General features: G+C 37.8%; 1 protein-coding gene across 2 annotated transcripts in view; it reads right to left on the bottom strand.

Annotated features, from left to right (window-relative positions):
* The window catches only part of ABLIM1 (actin binding LIM protein 1), a 195498-nt gene that overhangs the window by 133225 nt on the left and 46736 nt on the right, over positions 1 to 15537 (bottom strand). The window lies entirely within an intron of this gene.

Below are 15537 nucleotides of genomic sequence, written 5' to 3' on the forward strand. Positions count from 1 at the left end.
CTCAACAGAATCAAAGCCATGTGCTGAACCAGGCCTTCTAGGCTACAACAGATTTTGTTGCAGTAAACCACACAGCTAGCAATCTCTCTCGTGGGAAGCAGTCCCTTATCACCTTCCCTAGAAACAGGAGAGGTGGCTCGTCAGCCTTTGTCCAAATGAACTCAAGGGAAATGCAGATGTGAGTCCCTCAGGATTCAAAGCCTCTTTTGAATTATATTTTCTCTTCAACTTTTAGAGCACTTTTAACTGTCAATGTCATGTCATCATTTCACTTGATGAGACGAGTTTAATCTCCAACATTCCCCTTATGATAGGGATGGAAATTCATCATATGACCTCTAAGTAAAAGCAAATCATGAGTTAAAATGGTAAGACTCAAAAGATTCACCTCTTGATTACTAAATAGCTCTGCATTTGTTGATAATATCCAACCTTCCAAAAACCTCAAATATGGGCCTTTTCTGATGGTTATGATTCCACTTACCAGCAGCAAGAAAAGTATTTAGTGAGTTTGCAAATACCTCTGTTTGTAAAGCCAAATACAGATAGCAAACTGTCTTTCGGCAGGGCATATATAAGCTCCTAAATCTTGCAGTACTTGAAGAACCATAATCCCCAAGCAGACACATGGCCTAGGAAACAGACTCACGCGTTTTGCAACTTAAAGTCACATGCAGCTTTTACAATCAGGTCATTTGCAATAACCATGAGACTATTTTTGTTCTAAGTAGGTGAGGTTCTGATTCCAATTGTAATTTCAGCAGAGACACCAGACACCTTGCAGCCTTTCAGCTAGTATTATTCATGGCACAGGAAAGCAAGATCACAATGTCCATCCTACTGAATAGTAGCACCCAAATTGGAGCATGGAAGGAAAAAAAGCCCAGTGGTTATTTACATTATCCATTGCATCACACTAATCAGAACCTGTCCCACTCTCGTTGTGATTGCTTAGAAATGAATAAAGAACTGCAAAACTGCAGATTTCTTGATTGATTTAAGCCTTATGCAAATTAGATGAAAATTGCACTTGTGCAAAGTGATGGCTGCCAGACTGTTACAATGGTAAAGAAATGCATGGATTGATCATATAGTGGGTCACTGTTCATTCAATTAATTTTCTATGCTAAACTCTGATTTATAAAAATGCCTCAATTGTCTGTAGAAATTCTCTCCAGAATACCAATGTGAAACACGGTGATGGCTGGCCAGGCAGAATGATAGTTACTTTTTCTGGTTCGCAGCCACATTAAATATTTGCCTCATATTTTAGCAACACCTTAATTAAAATGTAAGTTTCAAAGTGATTGATTACTCAGAAGCAGTGACTACCTGAAACAGCATATGAGTTTTGGCCAGTATTACTCTGACAATGTCAAATTCATTGGGTACAGAGCTGACTAGCAGAAAGCTATTTGCACAGAAGTAGCACCTGGCACTGATGAAATGACAAACTTGAAAGTAGATCTTTGAAAAATACATGCCTACTATATACAATCACTCAGTATTAATATTTTGAGGAGCTGGACAGAGGTCCATAATGTCAGTCCTGGAAGAGAATACCTTTGAAATTGATCTGAAAGCTTTGGATCAACACTTATAGACAATTTCACAGATTGAAGTTTCCAGAGTTTTTATGTATTTATTTTTAATGGATTATTACAAATTATTTAAGATTATTAATTCCAGATATAAGTCCTCCCACCATTGATATCTTGACTTTATGTTACAAGTTGAATACAGTTCTGTTCCCCAGTTTTTCAAGAGTTAAGAGTAGAATTACAAAAATAAGGGTAAAAAGGATAATCAAAAGCACGGACTGGCTCCTGCACAAAAAGCATCTAAATAAATTATGACTGCTTATCCTAGAAAAGGAAGTACCTGGATAAAAGAGACAACAGAAGTCTAATAAGCTCACAAGTGACAAGGTCAATGTGAGAAGACTTTTAATCATCTCTTCCAAATAAAAAATGAAGTAGGTTCAAATGAGATTACTTGGCACCAGGTTTAAAATGAACAAAAGTGAATGTAGTTTTCTAAAACCCATAGGAAAGCTCTGAACACATTACCACAGGATGTTGTACTTTCAAAAGAGATTTTTCTAGTTCAAGTATTTTTGCAAATTAAGGTCCCCTTTGTCCCAGGATGGCCACACAGAGAGAGCTGTACCTGTATTCAGCAAAAACTTCTGACTATTCAGATTTAATTTGCGTTTTTACACTCCTTTTCTTCACTCTGTGATAAAATATTTCTCCACACCTGAGCACAGCTGCTGTCATAAAGCATCTTTCTGCTACACAAAAAATAAGCTAACTGTAAAGCAATTTAGCCTATTCACCAACCAAAAATCAAGATCTGAAGCCAGTCCTCACTCACCCAGATCCTCAGGAGGGTCAAATAACTGCTCACATAAGTAGTAGTCATCTGGATTCAAGTAGGGCAGTTGCTTCAGCAAGCTCTGCTTAGGAATGAGATACAAGACCTCTGCAATATCCCCATCCTCAATAATTGACATCCTTTTCACTGAATTTCGGAATTTCACTTTTTCCAGCACCAATTCTTCAGTTTTACTTGACCCACACAGCTTCCTAAAGCTGTTTAGGATGGGGAAAGATGGCATTTCTATTCAGAAGCTGCTCGGGAAAGCAACTTGTAGCGTGTGTAATCGGTCTACTACTCACAGCATACTACCCTTACCAATCCGTCTCTTTTTCTCTTATCCAGCAAAGGAGATTAAGGAAGATGTATTTTTAGTGATTATCTTCAAGAGATTATGACAGGATGCTTGATCAGGTGATGCCATCTAAAACTATTGTAATCAGTTGCAACTCATCCCTGGGAATGCAAAAATCAGAAGCAAAACCACAAAGAGTATCTGAAAATCAGATTAATATTCGGGACAAGAGAAAGTACAAAACTGAGTTATATAAGAGGTTTAGTTTAAAAATTTAAAAAAAAAAACTTGTTGTATAAAAAAATCTTATTATGGAAGAATCATCATCATAAACTACAAATGCACATCTGTTCATTTAATCTGCCATGCCCATGCTCCATGATAGCTCTGTATGCGTGCTATGGTGAAAAGGTTACAGTAAATGCAGAGCATGTTGGTCTACCTTTTTAGGGAATATAGAAAGGCTGGCTAGCACTACTTTATAAGAAGATTTCTTTGGACAAATCCTTTCTGCAGCTTTCACTGTCTACTGCAAACAAAAGCACTTAAGCTTTCCCCTATTAAAGATTGGTTTGCTTGCACTCTTCCTCTCCACTTTCCTGTGTAGCTGACAGGAGAAGCTTTGCAGATACTGTGCCAACCCTTCCTGCTTCACTTACAAGAAGTATTTACATTAATCCAATTCCAGTGACTTGCTAATCTAATCATCTAATGAATATTTCTCCCTGGGCAAAGGCAGAGTTAATCATCAACAGGCCAATGGAAATTCACAGGAAATTCCAGAGACAAAGACTAAAATCCCCAGGCAACCTAAAGCAATATTTATCATCTATGAGACAAAGATATAGGTAAACTTCAGATCAGGACCTGCTCAGAGACAGCTTCGTATTCTTTACTTAGCCAAGCTTCCAGAGACAACTGTGCAGACAGTGTTTGTCCCAGGCTTTCAACACACAGAAGTTACCTATAGTAGCAAAATGACCTGGTGTAATAATTGTACTGCTCCCAGTAAGGCTTTTGCTAAATTAGGTGAAAAATAACACCAATAGGCTTATTGAGCACAATGAGAAACCATCACTTAATTCTTCCCTCAAAACCCAGAGTTCAAGTACTAGCTACAGATGGGCACAGGCTTTGAGGAGGAAACTGCTTTATTTACTACTTCAATGAAAAAAGACTTCGATCAGCTTTTATTACACAGCTCCTATCAAGTCAATTGCTTTTTATTTTTCGAGCAGTGTAATGTCTATGTTATCCAGAAAACAAGCCCAAAACCACAGCTACCCTTAAACAGCCATTCTCCTAGGTTTATAATCAGTCATGGACATAGTGGGACAAAGCTACAATAAATCTGCACCACTGTACTAATTTTTGATGCAGTGATGCTAAAGTATATTTGAGGAAGAGCTGGCTCAATAAATACAACAATTTCAGTTCTGCCTTAGAGTATCTTCTATCAGATCAGAGATCTCAGCAAATGCTCTAAATGTTCACCCTAGGAAATAAAGCTTTGCAGCATTTTTTCAGTCTCTCCTAGACTTTACAACCTACTGACCTGCACATCGCAGCCACTCAGTAGAAAAGACACATCTTCTGAAACTCCACAAGCTTCTACCACTTCAGTAGAAGGTGAATCACCCCTCTGTGCTTAAAGAAGTAGAATGACTCAGGAAGGATGGCTAGATATACTCTAACAAAAGTATCTCTCAGCTTAGTATAAAAGTGTCATTTGTTGCTGGATAATTGGTGAAGGATGTTGACATCTGACAACAGCAGTGCCAACTATCCAACACTTCCAGGTGGACTTTGCCCCTTGAGGTAGCTGAGGCAAAAGCACACATTGCTGTGACATCAACTGCAGCAGAAATTAATCCTCAGAAAACAGAAAGGCAAGGTCTGTGGTAGCTTTTAAAACTGTTGCAATATTTGCTATTTGGCCACCTACATCCTAGAAGAAAAGTTTTCTTTTTCACTGGGTTTGAATGCATTGGTTTAAGACCGACTCCCAGCTTTCTGTTGTAGCCATGTTGGTTCCAAACTTCCAGCTCTTTTTACCTAGACAGTCATTACAGCAGCTATTGCAATAAGTACTCAACTAGTGTGATCTGTTGTGCAGCAACAGTTAGAAGAAACTGCAGTCCTCCCCACATAATCAAACACCCTATAAGCTGTATAAAGATTCTGTTGCTTCCTCTAACTTGCAGCTTGCTCAGAGGAGTTGCAACCAGGTAACACAGGTAAAAGCACAGAGCAAAGGCACAGGAGGCTGAACACACTTTCACCTATGCAGGGATCTGCTCGTGAACTTGGCTGGCATGACTCCTGCAGGTAGAGCAACTCCAGTGTTAGCTTGGGAAGCAGTAGAGATAGTGCCCTTTTTCCACAGTATTTTCACTACAGAAGCAGTCAGTCTGTGCTGTAGATGGATCTACTGTTACTGCAAACAGTAAAGTGCAATCCAGTCTCCTTCCACCACCAAGATGCATGGATTGGTGGGGGGCACAGGAACAGCTCAGTTTAGACGAGCACTTTGTGACCCTAACACGTCACTGTAGAAACATCACGCTTAATTAAAAATAAGGTCATCTTCCCTCTGAGATGTAAACATGGACTACTCTAATCATGCCCCTTTCCAGCCCTGGCTATCCCTGTCATTGGCAGCTAACTGCAATCTCCAAGACCACAGACTAGCTGCTGTTTATAACACAAAGCAGTATGATGTTTCGTTGGGGTTTTTTAAGTACAGAGTATGTCTTTAAGAGCCTCTATCCTGTTAATATGTAACATAACAGGACAGAAAGTAGAAGTGCGCAAAACAAGGCACATAACACACACATAACAGTGGCTTCCAGAGTCAGTTGAAGGGCTGTTTGGAGTAGTTGCCTCTGAGGGTCAGATCCTTAAGTCCAGGATAAAAAACAACCCTAAGACAGCCTTTTGTACAATACAGACACCAAGCTTGGGATTTAGCCTTAGCCAGAATAAAAAAAGACAGTAGCAATCTCTTACCACTTAAGTTAAACACTCAATTATGTGGAAAATAAATGATTTCTAATATTCTTGCTGAAGAGAAAAGGAGAGAATACATGAGGGCTCAATCCTCTCCTTACGTTTCTTGAAACGTTCTCAGGAATCCAGAGAGCCCAACCCAGAAGGAGTGCTGAGGAAATTTCCTCAGTATCTGCCAAGTAGGAAAATATTTTTAAATCACTGCCAACTTAAAGCTGTGTCTAATCTGAGAATTCAGTCCTGGGGGCTTGAGACTTCACAGTTTGAGGTAGGGGCACTTCCCAGACTGAGAGTTTTCATGAGGGATTGAATATGAGACAGAAATTAGTCTGATTAGCTACTTAAAATATTTTATCTCAGTATCAACGTTATAAATACTTTATTTATAAATATTTTCAGTCATCTCAAGACCATTCCCTATACAATCCCCTCTGAATTCACTAAATCAATTGGCTGCCTGGATGATAAAAATACATCTATGTTTTGCATCCAACCAGGAACAGAGGCTTCTGTACTAACGCGACTAGAATAAAAGTGAAAACAAAAAATTGACTGCAATCCACATAGACATTGCACAACAGAATAGCAAGCACTGAATAGTAGCAAAAATTAGACACCAAGGGCTAAAATCATAGTGGAAGAAATATCCCTCTATCCTCCTGAGCAACACTGAGGATTAAATGGGCCCTTCAGCTAAATAAAAGGCAGAAATGTATAGTACACTAATGGTGTCTTTAATTGCTTCTGCCATCAGAATTAAACTTCCTGCAAATGCTTTTTTGTGTGACTTTATTCTTGTATTGAAAGTAACAAAAAACTCAACCACAAAACCAAGAAATTGAAATCAGTCATACTAGTTCAGCAAAACCTATCTGCAAAGAAAAATCACAACATAAACAGAGAATAAGGCAAAACAAAATGAAATTTCTTTTCCACTCATGCCACTTCAGAGAGTAACATACTTATTGCACAGGTAGATAGCCCCAAATAGTGTTTCATGCATCGATCTGAGACAACAGGATTCCTTTTTTCCTACCACGTAAGAATTCTCAAAGATACCGAGAGTAAGGATTCATATAAATGAAAAATGAGCAAGCATTATGTCTATTTATACCAAGAAATACAGTTATCTAAGCAATAAATAAATTAGAACAGCATGAGAAAGCAAAAAAATCATTCCAGTATTCAAGTTCACATAGATACACAAAATAAGAAACAGAAGCTTTATACTTGTAATAAAATTACTCCATATATGCAGCTTTTCACTTTTGATGCGCACAATGTATTTACTAAAGACTGCAGGCTGTCCTACAAAACACTCAGCTATTTACTGTAAGCTGGAGGAAACACTTCATCCACAGAATGGAGCCCAACAAAATCCACATGCAAATCTTTAATTTCTTTACCTAAATGTCCAAAACAGGTGGTCATCTTCTGGACATACTGACACAAGCCATTCCCACCGTAGGGTTCCTCACCAAGGAGAACCTCTTCACTCATTGCTTCAGAAGGAGCTGTCTTTCTCTGCAAAGTCAACCAACTACTGCTTGCTTGGGACGGATAAAACATCAGAGCTTCCCCTTCCAACTTATCTCCATTAATAATTCAAGTACTACATAAAATTTGCTGAGCTTTATAAATCTGTAGTGCAAAGCTACTTTGTGGCTTTTGAAGCAATCATGTCTTAGTCCATAAAAGTATATCAGCTTATTACATTCCACCAGTTTACATTAAATATTTTCAAAGTTGCCATAAAATCCATTCTTTTGCTGCACAGGCGGAAATGTTGGGATGTTACTCAGATCAGTGAGACATTTGATATATTCACCCAGCTCAAATGCAGAAACAGAATTACCACTACTACCGAAATGTGTTACAACACACTCCAGCAAGCAGACGTGTTCACTGTTGTAAGAACACCAATAGTTACCACACACCACTTCTCAATGCTATATATCTTCTACATAACCAAAAAAAAGAGCCTGGGCACTAACATCATACTTTCTGGCACTTTCTGATGTATTTCAGAAGAACTAAGGCACCACAGCAGCAACAGGAAGAAGTAATTTTCTCAGCTCACTCACTGGAGCATGAAGCCCATTTAATATTGTTATCTTGGCTGAGAAGAAAACACACGAGAACTGATTCAGCAGTCTCACTAAGGGCTAACTGCAGTGGCCACACATACCTGTCTCTGTTCTGCTCTTCAGAGACAAAGACAGAGCAGGATCAGACTAACAAGGGGAAAATGAACATAAGAAAATCCATTACAAATCACAGTCAATGACACCTACTTAGCTAAATACTTGCAGAATACTTTGGTTATACTCTCTTGACTCAGGTAACTATTACCAGCGAAGAATAGGTGCTCCTCATAAACAAATATGCTTCTTGTCCACCACACTTGGTTTTACTCCATCCATTTAACACGTGCTGCTTCTTCATTAAGATCACATCCACTCATGAAAAAATATTTAGCAGAGATCATATAATGATTGCTGATGTCTATATTAAGCACTGTTACTAAGTACACACTTTAAAGGGAGACCTGTGCTAGTAAATCTAGATGTAAATTTTACTCATAACAGATTGAAAAGTCTAGTTGTTATTATGCTACTATGACTTGAACAACTTACTGTCTATAAAAGTATAAGATATTTTAATTCTGTGGCATTGGTATCTTCTATTATGGTAAAGGCTACAAAGGATCCACATAGATATGAATTTTACAGTCCACAGGTCTCTACCATACTAGCTTTCTGGTTTCAACCCATATGAGGTTCTACAGTAAGCTATACAACTGTCTATGGCAGGAGGAACATAAACACCACAAAGCCACAAGGCATCTCTATATCATCAAAAAAAAGGAATAGCTTACTGAAAAGTATTAACTCAGGTTAAAGTGGGATCAAATGTAAAATGATTTGTGTTATAGCTCAGTTGAGCAACTTAATTCAGCATAAGCTTTCCATACAGGCTTGTTATCAAGCTGCCAAGTCAAGATTCTTTTTTCACTGCTGTTATAACTGACATTTAACTAATCATTAGCCAACCACCATCCAAAACACCTGTGTTTGCAGCATACTCACAAAACACAGCATCAAAAAACTGTTACAAAGTCTGTCAAGTCCCTGATGTCAGTGAATGTCTATTTGAAAAGGTAGTAGCAAGCTCAAGTCCAAATAGGGTGAAGCTACTTTTCTATCATCTTACACTACATCGAAGATTAACTCCTTGAAAACCCATCTGGGGATCTCCTCGGGTGCCGCACTGCAAATTGGATCTGCGTTGTATATAGCAATGGCAAGACTTCCATGCACAACCTATTTTGTTAAACTAATTCAGAAAAAAAGAAAGCAAATGATATTTTAAGTACTGATTTCTCCTTAGGGTTCATGCCAAAACACACATGAAAAGCTGCTTTGCCCTTTATTCTGTCACAATTTGCAATGAAGAAAAAACACAAGAGAAAACACAACTATATTTCTATCTCAGACTTAACTAAGACCACATGGTGACAATTTCCTTTCCCAACTGATGACATTTGCAAAATCTTTCAGTTGAATTAAAGCATTGTGCTCAGCTTCCTGTTATCAACTACGTATGATAACTTTCATGCCACATGAGCCTTTGATAACAAAAGATCCGCTTTGCAGTGCATTGTAAAGCTGGACAGGCAGCGTAACAAGCTCTTGGGAATGCCATTCCCTTTGCTGTACATTCTGAAATTGAATCTGACTCACTTCCCTGAAACCCAGAATCTATCAAGTTTATCCTTCAGTGAGGTAGTGCATACAAAGATTAAACAAACAAAAATATCTAAACAACACGCCTGAGATGACATCTAACCACCTTGGACAAAAGAGAGAGCAACACCAGCCATTTACTGTCACATTGCAACTGTTAGCTGGGCTGAAATAGAAAATTCAAATGAAATATTTAAATGAAATGAAGTGTCATTTCTGTGCTACTGCTCCTGTAAGGCTGATTTATTTTCCTGTTAGTGTCCAAAGGCCTCAGTACTGGTGAAGAATGTCACCAACGTTCAGATTAATTACTGCCATATCCAAAACAGCCTATGGAGATTCTATTCTACTCTTCTTAAATAAGCAGCAAAACTATGCTGAAATGCATTTTTAGCATTTAATGCCATCACAGCTACCCAAGTACCTGCGTATCTAATCAGCTATTCATATTATTAATAAATAGTGAGATTAATAGCAAGAAAGTAAGACTAAAGGCCTGGAATAACCTGGAATTTGAGAAACATGCAGTCTGCTCTCCCACAGACTGGCTGATCATCCCTGAGCCACTCCTTTAATGTCTTTCACTGCATTTCCCTGTATCACTTCTTTCACAAGGGATTTGTAACAATGGGTACATTAACGACTAAAGTTTTCAGATGCTATGATAATGGCAACTATAGAGGTACCACAGATAATAACACTAGGGAATAACTGCTCATCATTAAAAAAAGAGGTCATGGAAAACATAGCTGAGTGTTTCTCCTTGATCTTAATTACCTTCCAACTTCATTACCACATTTCTTACTGGTTTTCCAATTGATTGCAGCCCTTATTTAACACTGAAAGTGCTTATTTCCCCTGGAGAATCATGTTACCAGATAAGGTAAATATAACTAATTCTGTACATCTTCTCTGATCTGAAAATTCCATTTTTAGCTATTCTGCCTCAAACAAGGAAAACCACCATTACTGTGGTTGCTGTGACTAGAAAAGTGCAGTTACTAGGTTATGACAAAAGCATGATTCAGCCATAGGCTATTTACCTTACATTATATATTCCAATGTTTATTTCAGACTAGTCACAGAAAAAAGAAATAAATCTCTGTCTTCAACTATTTTCAGACACAAAATAACAGTGTGTGCACTAATGCATCCATCTATTGCATTATTACAAGATGAGGTGGCTCAGCATTTTATTTCCTGGCAGCCCAAGGTTATATTGATTTACAATGTCAAGAACACGGCTCCATGTATTCTCACTGCAAAACCAAACCTTTTTCCTTACAAGTAGGAAAAAGCAACTGTAATGCTGATGATTGATACAACTGTTTAGGCAGGATATAATGAGAGCTATATGAAATATAAATATAAAAACTGCTGCACCCCCAGGACTGTGTGAACAACTGACTCAACACTACAATTCAAGTGCTTGCCTTTCTCGAGCTTATAAATAATCCCAGGATTTCTGTGGGGCCACGCACTACGCTTGAAGTTAAAGAGACGCCTAAGCTTCTCCAGGGAATAATTAGGAAAAGGATGCTGGCAGAAGCTGACAGTCCTTCACATATTCTAGTATGGAACTTTTTTTTTTACTCCTCAGCAATGTTTAGGTATCTTTTACTTAAACAGATACTTGAGAAGCAAGTAAGTACTGTGGAAAAACATTGGATTTTCTTCCACTTACTTGTGGTCCACTTACTTGTGGTCATTACTATGGAACAGTCCAGCCTGGAAAGAACCATTTAAAGAACAACAATCAAAATAAATGAAAAAAAAAAATCAAAATGACATTATACTAGCCAAGAGCAAGAGATGGTTCATTAAAACAGCTCTCCACTGTGCTTCATATTCAGTTTGTTTTTCCAGTCACAAAGATAGGTTCAAGTGAGCAAAGAGTTTCAAGATGAATGTAATTCCTTTAATTAGACTTTTTTCCTTACTTTTCCTTTCTTGAATTTTGACATTTTTCTTCCAGATGAGGGGAGAAACTCTTTGTAACATTCTCTTTGCAATGTAGACTTACTTTATAGTAACTGAAACGGAATTAGGTCGGTAAGCAAGGAGAGGGAAGTTGAAAGCTCAGTGTTCTTTCAATCCTCCTATTTATTTTTTGTACCTTTATAACGAGTGATATGGTACAAGAAAGACACCAAAGAAAGCAACACTCTTCTTGCTATGTACTAAAACAAACTGCGTATCATTACATTCTCTGACAACTTACATGATTACAGATACATGCACAGAAACTTTACTCAAACATTGAACACAGACTTATATTAGAAAGAAGTCTTCTCTGTGGCACTGCAGGGCTTCCTGAGCACCTTACTTTAAATCCTCCATTCTCTCCTAACAGTAGATTTTATACTGTAGATGTAGAACCAGTACACATGATCTTAAGAACTGTTGCATTAAACTCTCAAGATGGTGAACACCATAGCCATTCTTGGAGCACAGGATAACTCTAAAAGGATAACTATTGCAGTAATGCTGCCCACTCCTAGCTCCAGTGAAGCTCTAAAATTCCTTCTTCTTACTATAAAGACTAATTTAAGTACCTACCAGAAGCCAGTACAAACTTTTTGTCAATGTCTGTCAAAACTAAGAATAGGAGGTTACCTTTCTATTTAGTGGAAAGTATGGCACTGCTACAGGATGCCAGAAATGACATCAGATCAGGTCATCCACTGCCAACATTCCTACTAAAAGCAGCTTTAAATATGCTGTCTTAGCTAATCTTTGCTTTGTAATTAAATAAATCCTACAGCACTGCTGAACCCTTCCTCTTGTGGTCAGCACTATCTCCTCGTTAAATCAGCTGCAGACAAAAGTGATCAAAAGCCACATTAAAAACTAAGAAACTGTCAGTTAAGCAAAATTATGACTCTATGAGCAGCTCACTTCTCACACAGCAATCACATTCTGTACAGGCAAAAGTGAGACATGGATATATTTGGAAATACATTGATGGGCCAGACATAAGACTAAGAGTTTAGTTCAATTTATTTGTGATGAGAAATGGCTTATAACTTACCATACAACTACTAATATTTGATAAACTGCAGGTTTAGTCCTCTCAGGCATCCCATGGCCTCGTTTGTCTTGATTTTTCTTCATATTTAGGAGAAATCTACTTAAATAAGCTCTGTAATCTGTCACCAACTGGAAAAGCAACAGTCACAGAAACATATTAAACTCTCAAAGCTCACAGGGCATTAAAAAGGAGAAACATGTCCTTGGTCAGTCGATGGGTACAGCTGGGTTTATTCTTTACCAGTGTCACCCAACATAGAATAGGTCTTAGGATTCCCCTAACATGTATAATGTTGTGAAGCTGTGCCTATCAAATCTTTTGAGAGTTACTTAAATATAGAGTTGTGATCCTGCAGTGGAAGTAGAGGCCACAGTGGTAACATCTAGTAAAGCACAATTTTGCAACAGAAGGTAGGAAATAAGGTTCTACAACACTGGGAAAAGTTGTCAACTATAGGAACGGTGGGTGAGTCAAATTCAATAGCTACAAAGAATTTAAGACCCATGTGTTGACCACTTGATTGATATTTACCATATTATATTTGCAACAACAATGTACAGCAGTATTTCTTCAGCAAGAATTTCTTGATGTTATCCTGTCACTGCTTGACCAAATGCCATCTGTTGAGGTTACTTAGTTATGCCAGTTAAGGTCATGTGTGTCATGGGCCACTAACAGAAGCAGTTTTTCAGCAGGTGAACTTTGAATAAAAATTAATTAAACTCTAACTAAAATACAGTGTAAACTCAAGATGTCCCTGAGTGTCTTTGAAAGAGAATCTGCTGCTGCATTCTTAGACATCATTAGACAGTATCTGCACTTCCTGATAGTTACCCCACAATGGGAGCTCTGATTCTCCAGTTTATGTGAAGTGCAAACTATTACTAGGGCACACTAGGAGGTTTGTTGGTCTGGGTTTTTAAATGTAAACACTCCCTCAAGTCTAGAGCAAATCTGTTGACGTTACTACTGTGGCACTTGTTTAATACACTGATTTACCACTGACACAAATCAAAAAAATCCCTTTTCCATCCCTTCTGGTGTTAACACTCTCTATGCATCTTCAGATGTTTTGGTAGTTTTGCCCTGGTGTGATTTAGGAACAGTTCTGCAATTGAGATAGCAAAATAACAACAAAAATTAGACAGTAGGCAAGCCAGCCAACCTGTCAGCCTGTGCTAATAAAAACTGATTGATGAACTACTTCTAGCAGCGCTGAGCAATATTTTCAGATGAATCAGTTAAAACAGGTGCTGACCATGACAGGATTTATTAGTAGAGAACCTTATGTTATAAACATATGTTGTGCATATTTTCAGATTGAAACTAGTTGGCATATTCCTGTTCTTTCCTTTTTAACTATGAATGAATGACAAGACAACATTGTATTTTGTAGTGACTTTGATTGTTTTGTTATTGAGGTTTTTTTACCTCCACATTTATGATTTCTTTCAAATCCAAATCCTCTCAGTGCTTTTCCTAGAATCAACTAATTGATTCTGAAGAAATAAAACATTTCACTCTCCAGCTGCTTACTGGATTGTCACCAAAATAAGGTCAGGCCTTCCAACTCAAAATAGGCAGCTGACAAAAAGAGTCAGTGGATCAGTTTTCTAGAACATGAAAGCCAGCTTGTGAAACTGATTAAAAACGAAAGTAAAATAAACCAATCTGCTTTCATTTCCCACTTTAATGAAACAACAATTACCCACAAAAGTATCTATGTATTAGATTTCAAAAGGACTAGACTCTGAACCTCCTCCTAAGGTTAGGGAAGAGAAAATGCAAGAAAACTGTGTGCTTCCTACAGAGTAGCAGGGAGAAGTAATCAATCTTCTCTCCTGGGCTTTAACAGTGTGGCAGTCAGGAGTTTATCTACTAGGACTCAACAATGAGAAGAGATTTCCACATTCACACAAGAGGTCACCTGCACTAGCAAAAGCAGCCAGAGACAGAAGCAAGACTTCCTCAGCAATCTGGTCAGGAATAAAGAGCCAGACATTCAGCCTAATCTCACAATAATGAGTTCACACGCACTTGGACAAATCTTCGTTTGTTCAGTAAGTTCACATAATGATCTAGTAGTTTCCCACATCACAATAATACAGAAACAGCTCATTTTAACCAAATGCTACTGTACTGTACTTCTATGGAGATTCATTTATGTTAATGTAATAAATCCAAAATACTATATAAAAAATAAAATAGTACAGAAATAAAGAGGAAAAAAGAAGTCATTTTGCACACCAAATTCAACACACATTCAGAGAAACAATAGAAATAGAAATGTGACACCTTGTTTACCATTAGGCTGTTTGGTCTGCAAAGATTAATTAGCAATGAAAAAAAAAAAGCTGTCATAAACAATTAGTAAAGGGTTTGGGTTGTGGGGTTTTTTTAAGGTAAACTGATACTTTTCAGAGTTGTACACAGTCCTTTAATGTCTATCTGCACATTTTTAAGCTCTAGATCCATAAAGACAGATGATATCTATGTGAGACTTTATTTTTAAGTGACAAATATTGGATTAGACAAAGCAAAGAAAAAAGAAGACTTTATTTCTTCCAGCTCTAACCCCTGAAGTGAAATGGGTATTCCAAGGGTTTATTCATCTGTCTAAGCCTAAGAGAGAAAGCAACTACCCACATTTGAGTTACCAAGAAAGCTAAATATATCTTTTTATACTTATACCTGTTTCCCTCCCTTTTTCTAAGATTGTGATATAAAAGAAGAGAAATATTTACTAAGCAAACTAAGACTTGTATTCCCTTTGGATGCAAGGAGTATCCACTTTGTATTACTTCAGTTGTAACTTACCACCAAAACTCTGCTGAATGTGCTTTTGGTGTTTAGAAGCAAAGTGCTGTAAGTCTCACCTCCTAGTAACTCCTTGCAGGTTGCTACACGCTGGCATTTTGTACTGCACAGTCATACCTGCAGCACCTTTGAGCACAGAAAAAGTACTGCTCACCAACACTGCTCAACATACTGCTGCCTGTCTCTCTGTGCAAAAGCAAACAGAAGTGACAGACGGTTGCAGGCCAGCCAAGAACTTGTTGGTTTGCTCAGTCAGTAAG

This window comes from Colius striatus, chromosome 8 (assembly GCF_028858725.1).
Source record: "Colius striatus isolate bColStr4 chromosome 8, bColStr4.1.hap1, whole genome shotgun sequence".
NCBI lineage: Eukaryota > Metazoa > Chordata > Aves > Coliiformes > Coliidae > Colius > Colius striatus.